Source organism: Salvelinus fontinalis, chromosome 26 (genome assembly GCF_029448725.1).
Source record: "Salvelinus fontinalis isolate EN_2023a chromosome 26, ASM2944872v1, whole genome shotgun sequence".
NCBI classification, from domain to species: Eukaryota; Metazoa; Chordata; class Actinopteri; order Salmoniformes; family Salmonidae; genus Salvelinus; species Salvelinus fontinalis.
In genome coordinates this window covers 10,193,399-10,206,065 of record NC_074690.1, presented here as the reverse complement: position 1 = coordinate 10,206,065, position 12,667 = coordinate 10,193,399, and the positions used below count along the sequence as shown (strand labels likewise).

General features: G+C 43.2%; 1 protein-coding gene across 1 annotated transcript in view; it reads right to left on the bottom strand.

Moving 5' to 3' along the window:
* Nucleotides 1-5,763, bottom strand: part of LOC129823630 (tensin-3-like) — an 83,907-nt gene extending 78,144 nt beyond the window's left edge. The window contains exon 1 of the mRNA XM_055882486.1: nt 5,361-5,763. The gene's annotated coding sequence lies outside the window, so the exon portion shown is untranslated. The remainder of the gene's footprint in view (nt 1-5,360) is intronic.
* Nucleotides 5,764-12,667: the final 6,904 nt, after the last annotated feature.

Sequence of the window (12,667 nt, the reverse complement as noted above, 5' to 3'; positions counted from 1 at the left end):
TTTTTCTAGAACATTACATTTACTGTTGGATGAATACATGGCTACTAGCAGTAGGTATTATATTTAGAGTTAGCGATCTGCTTTAAGTTTCCACTTCCTCAGGTGTTGAACCTCAAATTAGTGTGCGTAAAGATGAACTGTATGTAATTCATCTCTATTGAACAGAAACAATCTGGAAATTCTGGAGTTCTATTTTGACAGTAAAATATAGCAACTACTGTATAGTCTTATTGTCAACCCACAATTCCTGATAATCACTGGATTAGGTTGCACATCAAAATATATTGAATCATGCATTCCTGCTTGGACGTGTTAGAGGAAAATCATGGGCTGGTGTAAAAGTTATTGGCACCAGTGACACCTGGGGAAAATGTTCATCTGGAGCTATGTAGAATTAATAGCTCTTAGGTTAGCTGTTGATGCAGGGGAACACATATGCAATATAGCCTACGTCATTAGCTTGACTTTTATAATGACAGGCAGACAGACAGACAGACAGACAGACAGACAGACAGACAGACAGACAGACAGACAGAGAAAAAGAAGAAGCACAGAGTGACAGCAGAGAAGATGCTAAGACAGATAGACAGCACAACAGGGAGGGAAACATAATGGCTAGAGCAGATGAACAGTTATAGTGGTGAGTTGTATCTCCAGACAGAGGAACAGTTATAGTGGTGAGTTGTATCTCCAGAGGAAAAGTTCTAGTGGTGAGTTGTATCTCCAGACAGAGGAACAGTACTAGTGGTGAGTTGTATCTCCAGACAGAGGAACAGTTATAGTGGTGAGTTGTATCTCCAGAAGAACAGTTATAGTGGTGAGTTGTATCTCCAGACCGAGACACAGTTATAGTGGTGAGTTGTATCTCCAGACAGAGACACGGTTATAGTGGTGAGTTGTATCTCCAGACAGAGACACGGTTATAGTGGTGAGTTGTATCTCCAGACAGAGGAACAGTTATAGTGGTGAGTTGTATCTCCAGAGGAACAGTTATAGTGGTGAGTTGTATCTCCAGAGGAACAGTTATAGTGGTGAGTTGTATCTCCAGACAGAGGAACAGTTATAGTGGTGAGTTGTATCTCCAGAGGAACAGTTATAGTGGTGAGTTGTATCTCCAGACAGAGGAACAGTTATAGTGGTGAGTTGTATCTCCAGACAGAGGAACAGTTATAGTGGTGAGTTGTATCTCCAGACAGAGGAACAGTTATAGTCGTGAGTTGTATCTCCAGACAGAGGAACAGTTATAGTCGTGAGTTGTATCTCCAGTGGTGTTTTTATTTTTAAATATCAGCAGGTTAAAAGGAAGAGGAGGACCATGACTCACCAGTCACTGGTACAGAAATGGTTCAGAAATTGTGTATTGTACTGCCAATGTTATGTGTCAGTGCTAATGCCTGTGTAGGGTGTATTGGGTGTGTGTGAGTTTGCGGCACGCTGCGATGTGGGCTGGTGTGGTAAAAATGCCAGGGCTAAATTCTTGTCCCAGTCCGCCCCTGGCGACCTGATGGCCAACAACCTCCCCCCTTTCCTTGACTCAAAACATCAAACTTAGAACTGTTCTTATTGGCTGGTCTTGGTTCATGATTGACACCCTTACAAAAAAATATTGCCGTTTTGAAACTGCAGTAAAAGTGCAGTAGCTGCAGTCGACTGTGATATTTTGGATGCAGTAATTGCAGAATAACTGCAGTGTACTGCAGTTGAACTGCAGTCACACTGCACTCTAACTGCAGTTACACTGCAAAATTACTGCAGTAAAAAAACGGTGTTATTTTGGATGCAATATTTGCAGTTATACTGCAATATTTTTTGTAAGGGTAGTTTGTGGCAGTGTCGTCCATTTTGGCGTTAGTTAGAATTCACCATGGTCACATTAAACCAAAAATATGTTCCTGCGGTGAAAAGGAGCGCAGTCAATGTAAGCAACACTTGAAGCCTCCCAGTTCTCTCTTTACCAAATATTGACAAAACCCAAATCTATAGTCAATAAAGTACAAAGTCAGCCTTTCCACGATGGCCTAAGGTTGGTATGTTATGAATGAGTCAAACATGCCATACTTCTATTTAGAAAAGAAATAGGGAAACTAATGTGATATTTCTGCAGGGGGGATATGACTCAGTACAGCTCAGCATGGGAGGACTTGGCCATGCTGTGGACCAATGTATAAACCAGCCACACAGAGCCTACTGTCTCTCTGGGAGTCAGTGTGTTTGGGGGGGGGGGGGGGGGTGAGCTATAGTTGTGAATGGATGAAGTTCAGCTTTTCAACTCAGCACTGCATGTTCTTTGCTTGTGGTGCAGTATATCAATTATCCTTCCTACGGCTAGTTTGCTGAGACTGTGGGCTCCTGAAGGTATTTAGCATTCAATCTGGACGCCATCTAATAACCCGCCCTGAATCCCATCAGTCACTCAGACAACTTGGCATATATAGAAAGCAGCAGCACGCTTCAAACAGTAGAAGGGATAACATCTCCCACCATGACATGACAGGCTGGGTGGGTGGATGAAGTAGCTTTGGGGAGAAGAGAATAGGCCACAGTTTGTTCTGCCCGTTTCCTGTCTCGCTCGATAGGTTTACACTGTGGCTTTGATGCCCATTCAACAACGAAGAACCGAAATAAACAAAACCGAGGAATCTGTTGCAAAAAAAAAGCTGCACTGTGGCTTTGACCCTGATTCAACACAGAAGAATCAGAAAAGAAAAGATAGAACAAATATTACAACAAATGTTATGGTTAAACTCAAATATATTGATTAATAAAAAAACATTCTTTATGGAAAAAACGTAATTTTTTAAAATTATATTTACTAATAATATTATGAATAGAAACGGAGGAGTTATGTCACATATGCAGCTGTCGAAAATATATGGGAATATCTGCTCAATCCTAATTTACAACCAACTGATTACAGCATTAGCACAAAAATGGAGGAGGCAAGTGGAAAAGGGAGAAGGTGGGGAACTTGTTTGCCTGCCATATATTAAAGATTAAAGACAAATTGTCTGAAAGGAACTGGTATGAATAGAAAAATATACCAGTTTCACCTGAGGACAGAAATGTTGACAGCTACGCCATACATGCTGCAAAGTAAATGGGAAGAGATTTTCGATGTACCAATTCCATGGCACATGGTTTATGAACTGATACAGAAAACAACACTTGACTCAACAATTAGAGTTTTTCAATATAAATTATTATATACAATTCTTGCCACCAACAGAATGCTATATATATATATATATATATATATATATATATATATATATGGGGCATACAACAATCTCAAGTTCGTAGATTTTGTTGCGAAGAGACAGAATCAATAGATCATTTATTCTGGTATTGTCCCTATGTAGCTTGTTTCTGGTCACAGGTTTAGGAATGCCATAGCCAGTCAATAAATAATATAATAATACTCGTAGGAAAGGTTTTCATCTTTAGCTCACAATCTGTGGATAATATACGATTAGAAAGATTCCAAAATGTTGTAAATAATCACAGCACAATTGAAAAATATATGGCACATGGACCCCAAAACAAGGGCGGTCTATGGTGATAGGTGGGGTGGGCTGAGAGTGGCTGAGGGTTGGGATTAAAGAGTTTGTTTGGTAATGTATTATTGTTATATATAAAAGTACCATGTATGTAAAATGTATATGTTAAAAGAGTATGTAAAATGTATAGGTAAAATGTATATGTATGTAGCAAAAATGCAACAACAAATAAATATATATATTTGTCCTCCGAAGAGGGAGGGGTTAACTAACATAACAATAAATAAATAAAAGATATTTAAAAAACACAGAAGAAGCTAAATAAATAATTCTGTAGAATCTGTTGGGGAAAAATCTGTGGGAGGGGGAATCGGAGAAGAGGGGATATTTTTAGACGGTTTCTTCTGTGACTCTGGAATTACACATATACTGTAGTTGTCTCTCAACTTCACAGGATTTTTTGAAGGGAAATAAAAGCGAGCTGCTTCCCTGCCTCTGGGTGAATCTGTGTGTGACAGCAGCACCCACCAGGCTCCTAAAGCACCACCTAATTACCGCCTTCGTTCCCAAGGTCATAGAGGAATGTGTTCCAAAATGAATTACACTCCCACTTTATCTCTCCTCCTTCTCTCTCTCTATCCCTCTCTTTCACTTACTTTCTCTCTTTCCTTCTCTTCACTCTAGCTAATGGCTTACATATGTGTGCTGTGTGGCTACAAAAGAGATAACTTTCATTTCTGTGACACACTATACTGCCCCAGCAGCCCTCAGACCTACAGTCAGTCTGTGCCGTGTGAAGAACAGAATGCCCTGTTCTGCTCAGCTTGCTGTACACACACACCAGACATTTGCCAACCCACCTGTCCAAACCACGTGGTCCTACTGATGCGTTTTTGTAATTGCCGCCTTTTTATCAAAGGAGAGAGAGAGACAGAGAAGATAAGAGAACTCATGTGTTTTATAACTTCTTTCTACACTCGTTTCACATTTCACACCTGATAGTTGGAAAACATCTTGATGTGTGTGTTCTAATGTGTGTTCATGATGCATTAGAGCTTTTCTTCTGATTGTTTTATAGATACGAAGGTGTAAATGCAGGTGTGTGTGTCTGGATCCAGCATTTAAGGAGATAAAGGGGAGGGATCTAGACACCGGTAAGGAGGGAGGGTGTAGCCTATGTGAGGTAAGAGGGACTCTTGTACATGTCATCAACAATGGGCCTGAGGCCTCGAATACCACATAGCAGCTGTGGCTTGAAGAGTTTAACTTGTTTTTTTCTCTCTTTCACTCTCTCTCTCTGTCTCTCACCATATTTTTCTTTCCCCAGTAGACCAGCCATTCAACAAAAGAGGTAAAAAAAAGGTGTTTTTAAATGCAAGACTCATAGAGCTATGTGAGGACTATGCTACCTCTGGAATGGCCCCATATGTTTCACATTATAAAGGTCTCCAGCACAGCAAAGCCCCAAAAAGCATGGAGACCCAAACCAATGCAAAAGACGGCTCAACAAATAGGACATTTACAGTTGCGCAATTCTCTCACTGTGTGAAAAGCTGCAGCCAAAGCTTGATGAGGAGATCATGGTTCTTAATGAACTACACTCACTGTCGAATTCAAACAAATCACAACCACACTGCTTGTAGTTTGAATGACACCGGTAATGACCCACTTCTCTCTCTGTTCTGAATTCCGCCTGGTATTTTGAATTAATTCCCCTCTTCGAAATGTGCCTGAACCACAGATTAAAACTTCCCCAGACTCCATGAAACTACTCCAGAACTACTTTGATGTACTAGCACAACACTAAAACCAGCTCCCCTGCAAGTATAGCACTACAAACAACTTCAAAACACCAAACCTTACCGTTTTAAATCCAAAGAAAGTTACTTTATTTTCCTTCTTTCTTTAAAATCCTTCGTCAGTCAGACACTGCTAGGGAGAGGTGGGTAAAGTCCAGTCCAGGTGAAGACGAGTAAAATAGCTCTCAGCCCGTCACACAGGCTTAGAGGAAGTTGACTGGCTCTCCTCTGCTGGAATGCGGTGATTAGAGACACTTCTTCTGTGAGCTCACTTTGTTCCGGCTCTGCTGCCCCCACTGCTGCTCCCTCCCAGGCTGTTGCTGCTGGCTCCTACTACTGGCTGTTGGCTGCTGCTGGCCGTGTTAAAATGGAAGCTCTGCTCTGTGCCTGAACTGCTGCTCTGCTCCCATCAACCCTCAACACACTTCCTCCAGTCAGTCGAGGCTGCTAGCCGCTGCAGCCGCCACAAGTTCTGGCATGGGATAGTCCTCCCACTGTGTTGCTGCCTCCCTCCCTGATCCCTCCCTCCTCCACTTTCCCTCCCCCCTCCCTTTCCACACACACACACACACACACACACACACACACACACACACACACACACACACACACACACACACACACACACACACACACACACACACACACACACACACACACACACACACACACACACACACACACACACACACACACACACACATACGGAAAAAGTACTAAATAGTCATACTTTAGTCAAAGTAAAGATACCTTAATAGAAAATGACTGAAGTAAAAGTGAGTCACCCAGTAAAATACTATTTGAGCAAAGGTCTAAAAGTATTTGTTTTAATCAACAACAACAAAAAACATACTACCTACTCATTCAAGGGTTTTTCTTTATTTTTACTCGTTTCTACATTGTAAAATATATTGAAGACATCAAAACTGTGAAATAACACATATGGAATCAAATGTTCAACAATCAAAACACATTTTATATTTAAGATTCTTCAAATCGCCACCCTTGCCTTCATGACAGGTTTGCACACTCTTGGCATTCTCTCAATCAGCTTCATAAGATAGTCACCTGGAATACATTTCAATTAACAGGTGTAGCTTCTTAAAAGTTAATTTGTGGAATTTCTTTCCTTCTTAATACGTTTGAGCCAATCAGTTGTGTTGTGACAAGGTAGGGGGGGTATACAGAAGATAGCCCTATTTGGTAAAAGTCCATTTCACCAAGACCATATTATAGCAAGAACAGCTCAAATAAGCAAAGAGAAATGGGAGTCCATCATTACTTTAAGACATTCCAATCTCTGCCCTCGTCAACATGGGATGTCCATTTACGCATGAGGAGATTACCATCAATGAAGTAAGCCACGTTCTTCTTCTTTACCTCTTCCAATGAGACAACACTAAATAAACATTTAGCAAGCCTGTGGTCAACCTTTTGGTTAGCAATCAGCTGCTCACGAGTGACTGGTAACTGTATTGCATCAGCAATACGTTCAATATCCTTCGATTCTTCCCTGGGCTGTTTGTCAGAGGTGATCAGCTCCTCAGAGGTAGCACACAGCCCATCCTCTTGATCAAACTCTTTGAACAAAACAGTGTTCGACAAATCTATCATGTCACCCACTTGTCGTGCCTGAGCACGAGTGACAGCACAAGTGGGGAACACGTGTGGATAACTCTGTGCCAGCTCATTAGAGAGAGAGAGAGTGGTCACTTTTATCCAATACTTCTAATACGGGGTACTACCTTTCCTCCGGCAATATCGTTACCCATTATAAAGGTCACACCTTTTACTGGCAACATAGGACGTACCCCCACTCTGAATATTGATTAACTCAGAGTGTACACTCACAAAGTGCAATGGCACTGGGACAAAACCCATTTCAAACCCTGAACTAACACACTGGAACCACAGTAGGTATTTTCAGATAAGGGCAACACATCAGACAATATAAACGACTGCGCAGCACCAGTATCTCTAAGGAATTTAACCGGACGCTGAGATGCTTCATCATTCGTTAGGTACACAAACCCTTCGAAAATGAATGGTTCTTAACTGCGGTCGTGGACTGTGACTTTCAAACTACATTTACCCTGAGGCTACTGTTTCGTTTCAGACCTCACAACCGTACGAATTAGCCCAACACCTGTTGGCGGCGTGCCACGAAGAGGCATCCCTTGTTTGCGTTTTAGCAGGAAGCAATCATTTATCATATGTCCCACCTTATGACAATAGAAACAGGGACGCTCATTTTTCTGGCGTGCTTGATATACTGCTGGCCGACTAGGACTAAAAGTAGGCAATTCAGTGGCAATTCAGTATGAGCCGAAAATACGCTCTTCTGCGTCAACACAAACTCCTCTGCCAACACAGACGCTTCTGACAGGAAGGATACTTTCTGTCCATTTAGGTAAACTACAATGCATTCGGGTAAGCAATTTTTAAACTCTTCCAACAAGATTAACTCCCGGAGAGAGTTGAAATCAGTTACCTTGCTAGCAGCATGCCATTTATCAAACAGATTTCCCTTGTCTCTAGCAAATTCCACATAAGTCTTACTAGAAGACTTTCTATGAGATCTAAATCTCAGTCGGTATGCCTCAGGCACAAGCTCATAGGCGCGAAGAACAGTAGCTTTGACCACTTCATAATTTAAACTGTCTTCAAGAGGTAGCGCTGACAAAACCTCTTGGGCTTTACCAGTTAATTTACACTGAAGCAATAGGCACCATACCTCTTCAGGTCATTTCAATGCTACGGCTATACGTTCAAAAACACAAAAATTTGAGTCAACCTCTGACTCTCTGAACAAAGGTACCAAGGCAATCTGCCTACTAATGTCAAAAGTGTTGGAAGCTACAGCTTGTGAGGGCGCCTCACTAGCAGGCACAGCAGGAACGGAGGCTAGCCTCGCTGTCTCTGCCTCCAGATCCATCTGGCGCATTTTGAACTCCAACTGCCGCTGTTCTCTTTCTGCCTCAAGTTTACACATCTCCAACTGGAGATTCTCTCGCCTCATTTGGGCTCTCTTCCGCCTCCAGTTGGAACTGTATTGAACGGACATCCCTTCTGGCATCACCGGTTGACAGTGGGGAGAGTGGATCAAAACGGGACAATGTGGCTAGAGCTTTAGCCTCGCCCTCGTTCTCAGACACCAACGGGCTTACAGGAGCAGCAACATGTCACATAATAAATTGCATGGCCTGAGATTAATGGCTGTGATTGGAGAACATTGAGGACGGAACAACACCATTGTAGTTACTCCACAATACTAACCTAAATGACAGAGTGAAAAAAGGAAGCCTGTGTACAATAAAAAATATTCAAAAACCTGCATCTTGTTTGCAATATGGAACTAAAGTAAAACTGCAAAAAATGTGGCTTTTTTAAAAACTTTATGTCCTAAATTTAAAAAATATATGTTTGGGGAAAAACCAACACATCACTGAGTACCACTCTTCATATTTTCAACAAGGTGGTGGCTGCATCATGTTGTGGGTATGCTTGTCATTGGCAAAGACTCAGGAGTTTTTTGGGGGGATAAAAATAAACGGAATAGAGCTAAGCACAGGCAAAATCATACAGGAAAATCTGGTTCACTCTGCTTTCTAACAGACACAAATATAGATGAGTGAGAGAGAAAAAAATCTATTTAATCCATTTTGAATTCAGGCTGTAGCACAACAAAATGTAGAATAAGTCAAGGGGTATGAATACTTTAAGGCACTGTATACATGGGAATTGGATCACTCGGTCTTCTTGACCTGACAAAATGTGTGTTGAATCGAAACATTGTCAATAAAGGTGGTAAATTGGGAGCATATTCAGTGTGCTGGCCTTTCTGTCTTTTGCTTTAAACCTGCAATTTTTTTAAGGAAAGTGAAATGATTATTATTGATTTGATATGAAATTGGACAGCTTGCATATGCTTTGTATCTATAGCAGTCTTAATAACATGAAACCAGTGCTGGCTAACCTAAAAGCCTTCATATTTATTTTGCTAATTTAAGTGTCTGGCGCCCTCAAGCAATATTTATTTGTATTTGTTTTATAATAACATTTTTTTACATTTTAAGTGAAATATTTAGCTTTGTTTGAAGCAGAAAAGACAGGAAATTCAAAAGATAATTTGACCTATGCACTAACAAGTTGTGAAGCTGCGTATGCTGAAAAACCTAGGTCAAATTAACTTTGGAATTTCTTACAGACATAAATTTCTTACAGACATTTCTTCAGACATAAACTTTAACCATAAACATAAATCTTTCACTTAAAATGTAGTTTAAAATTAATTATCAGGGGGGGGGTTCACGGAAGCTGTGATAACAGGGACAACAGTGTAATTGTGTCAGTTTATATTCTATGTATGTTCTTTACGTACAGTGTGTCGGCGTGAGACAGACTTTCCACAGATAACAGCCCACAATAAGAGCAATCAGCAAAGAGCAATGAGGACCCTGGGTGTATTTCCCTTTTATCTGTTGTGTAATGTTGTAGCTACCTTAACTAGATATATGTAGCGGACACTGTACCATTTGTAAGCTAGCTAGCTAGTTAGCTGGCTAGCTAGCTACACATCCTTGTGACCTTCGGCAAAGATGGTGGTGACGTATCGGTCAACATAACACCACCCTCAGAGATCGGCAAAAAGCTGGTTTTCAGGGGGAAAGGAAGAGACCCTGTGAACGACCTCTGCTTTTGGACGTGAGCCTCGCTGTTTACAGTGAAACATATAGCAGTTAGCTAAGGCACATTTGCTAGCTTGATGTCTGAAGTTTACATCCGGAATATTAACAATGCAGCCCTCCATTTGAACTCCTCCTTCACATTTACTGAAGTGGTTGAATAGTGCAGAAGGGAACCTCCCCTGACAGTTTTTTTTATATTGTCATGACCAGAATGTGGTTCAGGTAGTTTCAGGCATTTATTCTACGCCTGCTATGTTAGCTTGACTTAACATGGACATTATTAACAACTGTAGGTTTGCTAGTTAGCCTCACTTCTTCCTGCTAGCATGTCAGCGAACGTTAACTAACTAAACATTAGCTAGCATTAAGGGTTGAAACATTAGCTAGCTAGCCAGTTATTTAGTAATTCTTTTGACGTACCTAGCTATATATTGCATTGACTTACTTAGCCAACGTTATCAACTAGAGAGACATTCAGCTCGTAAGAATCCCAGCTGAATCCTAGACATCCTAGAATCCTAGACACCTGAGTTGACTTACCATTTCTACAGAAAGGGGGGAGGCCAGGGTGCTGTAACCCCGGATAAAGCGGCAATAAAAGTTGGCGAACCCCAGGAAGCATTGCAGCTGCTCCCTGGATGTAGGCTGAGGCCAATCCACCACCGCTCTCACCTTCTCGGGATCCATCTGGACACTCCCAGCAGAGATGATGTAGCCCAGAAAGGGAATGATGGAGTGATGGAACTCGCACTTTTCCACCTTAACAAACAACTGGTTCACCAGAAGGCGCTGAAGAACCTGTTGGACGTGGTGCATGTGTTCTTGTGGGGGAGCGGGAGAAGATGAGGATGTCATCAATGTAGACGAAGACAAACCGGTTCAGCATGTCACGGAGAACATCATTCAACAGAGCCTGGAACACGGCAGGTGAGACCAAAGGGCATGACCAGATATTCGTAGTGGCTGCTGGCCGTGTTGAAAGCGGTATTCCACTCGCCGCCCTCTCGTAAACGCACCAGGTGGTAGGCGTGTCGTAGATCCAGCTTGGAGAAAACAGTGGCCCCCCTAGTGCGGCTCGAAGGCCGAGGAAATGAGTGGTAGCGGATAACGGTTCTTCACAGTAACGTCATTGAGTCCACGTTAGTCAATGCACGGACGCAGGGTCTTGTCCTTTTTCTCCACGAAGAAGAAACATGTGCCAACGGGAGAGGAAGAGGGATGGATAAATCCTGTAGCTAGGGAGTCCCCAATGTAGGTCTCCAGAGCCTTGGTCTCTGGTCTCGGCAGAGAGTACAGACATCCCCGGGGTGGAATGTAAATCCCGCCGTCATAGGGGCAGTGCGGCGGAAGGGAATTGGCCCGGGAATTTCTGAACACCTCCCGGAGGTCCTGGTACTCCGCGGGAACGGCGGAGACGTCCGTAGCAACTTCCGAGCCCCCAGGAAGACGTCCCGGGGCAGGTTGCGCTGACTTCTGACAATTGACAATTGCAGAACGGACTCCAGCCCATGATAGCACCCGTAGACCAGTTGATGAGGGGATTGTGTGGCTGGAGCCAGGAGAATCCCAAAACCATTGGAATCTGGGAGGACTTAATGAGTAGTAATTGAATGGCATCGGTGTTATTCCTAGACACACATAGGTTGATGGGAGTGGTGTTATGGGTGACCTGATCAATAGAGCTCCCGTCCAGTGCTCTAACATCCACGGGAATGGAGAGGGGCTGAATGGGGATGTTCAGCTCGGAAGCCAGTGTGTCGTCCAAAAAGCTCTCATCGGCCCCAGAGTCAATGAGGACCTGGAGAGATTTGGACTGATTTCGCCACAGCAGAATGACATGAAAAGGGGTGCGAGTCAGGGAAGCAGAAAAGTTCTCCATATGGCCCACCAGAGTACTCGCTTCTACCGGTGAGCCTGGTCTTTTACCGGGCAAGATGACACAAAATGACCAAAAGTCCCACAATACAGACAGCTCCTTGTGTTGATCCTGTATTGCCGTTCTGTTGGTGACAGCCCAGCTCTGCCTAGTTGCATAGGCTTAGGAAACAGTGCCCCGACCATCTTCGGTGACTCTCGAGGAAGGTCGGGAAACCTCAGGTGCTCTCGGCAACAGGACAGTTGGGGACTTCCGGGTTGACTTGAGGCGAGGTGGAATCCCTGGACGTGGGAGCGAAATCAAATTTCCTCTCCATACGTCGTTCCCACAATTGCTCATCGATGCGGATGGTCAAAGCGATGAGGGAGTCAAGATCCGTGGGTACCTCCCGAGCAGCAAGCTCGTCCTTAACCCCCACCGAGACGCCGTGCAGGAACATGTCGAACAGTGCTTTCTATTTCCAAGTACTCTCCCCTCTCCGCTGCCAGAAGGTTTAGTAATGCATTATTTGCCTCGACAAGCACTCCATTTCCAGACGGAATACCTGTATTGATACTGGTATACCTTACTGATAAAATCATATACATTTTCACTCTTTCCCATCTATCCCCTTTGCCTTCCCCTCTTTCTCCACCCCGCTCTCCCCCAATCTCTCACACTCAGTGTTTCTCTGAAGGGGAGCCTCCGGATGACTTCCGGCAGCGGGAATTGTTTGAAGTCTGTCTGGCCAATGAGAAGTGGTTGCAGTCTGTTTGACCAATGAGACCAAGGGCAGCTCCCCAGTATCGCCACCTCGTCTCACTGGAG